Here is a 1,795-nt window from a genome sequence, read left to right as displayed (position 1 = left end):
CCTATGACGCCCGTAAAACTATGACCAGGAACTCACATACTTCCAGAACAGAGTGGAAGAAAATGGAGGGTTAAGAGAGTTTCAGCCATGCCTCTCCCCTAAGACTAACACTGAGAAAGTAGTCTGTCTTGGTTCCCTTTCTGCTCCAAACAGATCAACAACATCTGCTCCAGGTACCTGATGATGCAGGTGTGTGCTGCAGATGTGTCTCATGATGAAGGGCAGACCTACCTGAGGGTTAAGAAAGACAATCACCCTGCTTTTTGTTGTTATTGTTGTTGTTGTTGTTGAGGCAAAAGAGAGGAGTGGATGGGGGTAAGGGAGGCAGGAAGAACTGGGAAGAGAAAAGGTTGAAAACTGTGGTTGAGACGTAAAGGAATAGATTTGCTAAAGAAGAAGGGCACTGTCTTAGTCAGGGTTTCTATTCCTGCACATACATCATGACCAAGAAGCAAGTTGGGGAGGAAAGGGTTTATTCAGCTCACACCTCCACATCGATGTTCATCACCAAAGGAAGTCAGGACTGGAACTCAAGCAGGTCAGGAAGCAGGAGCTGATGCAGAGGCCATGGAGGGATGTTTCTTACTGGCTTGCTTCCCCTGGCTTGCTCAGCTTGCTTTCTTATAGAACCCAAGACCACCAGCCCGGGGATGGCACCACCCACAGTGGACTGGGTCCTCCTATCTTGACCACTAGTTGAGAAAATGCCTTATGCTGGTTCTCATGAAGGCATTTCCACAACTGAGGCTCCTTTTCTGTGACAACTCCAGCTTGTATCAAGTTGACACACAAAACTAGCCAGTACAGGCACCTTGGACAACACAGTAAAAAAGAAATGGAGGAACAGATGAAGAAGTAAACAGCACCCAGAGAGGACACTCCTTCTCTGAGGAACGTAAAGTGTCATGTATTTTATGACAGATTTAACATCAGCAGCAGAAAAACAAAAGCGTGGGGAAGAAGAACAAAGAAAGACATTAAGAAGGAACCCAGTTCTGAAGTCAAGTGCACAGGTGACACATGGTAAGACTATTTCCACACAAGCCCTAAGACGTATCCTTTGTGGGTTGAAATGTATTCTTGGTTGTTGGAAGGGTGTAGTGTTGGGGTGTACTGTGTGAAGGTTGTCTCTCCATATTGGATCATTGATTGCTGTACTGGCAGAGTGCTGAGTACTGGCTGGTTTTGGTATTTTGCCAGGAGCCATCAAGGAGAAGCTAAAAACTAGCAGGTGATCTTCCTGAGATGGTTCTGCCATGGACTGTAAAATTAATGACAGATTTTTTCTTTAGGCAAGGCTGAGGAGATTACATCTGAGGAAAGATTCCTGCTATTACCATGCTTTTCCTGCTCTTATCAAATGTATAACAATCACTCTGTATTAGCCCACCCTTTTGAGCAGATCTCTGCAGAACAACGAAGATGTACTTTCTTCCCCACCACCACATGAAGAAGTTTATTGAGAACAATGGAGACAGAAAGGGGAGAGAAAGAAGAAAAAGAGGAAGATGAACTTTCTTGTAGTAGTGCTATACAGACAAATTGATGATTTCTTAATTAATGATGGTTCTATAAGAATTCCTAAAATCATATTAGTAATTCTTAAGCTCTATTATTATATAAGTAATTATATTAGTAATTTTTAAGCTCTATTATTATATTAGTAATTATAGTAGTAAGCATTAAGCTCTTTCATAATAAGACTCTTTCATAATAATAAGCATTAAGCTCTTTCATAATAATTAGGTTCTCTCTGATAATCAAAACTGCATTGAGAACTCTATCAGTCTTTAGT

This window comes from Rattus norvegicus, chromosome 16, assembly GCF_036323735.1.
Source record: "Rattus norvegicus strain BN/NHsdMcwi chromosome 16, GRCr8, whole genome shotgun sequence".
NCBI classification, from domain to species: Eukaryota; Metazoa; Chordata; class Mammalia; order Rodentia; family Muridae; genus Rattus; species Rattus norvegicus.
The sequence above is the reverse complement of the archived record's forward strand: the minus strand, read 5'-3'. Positions refer to the sequence as shown.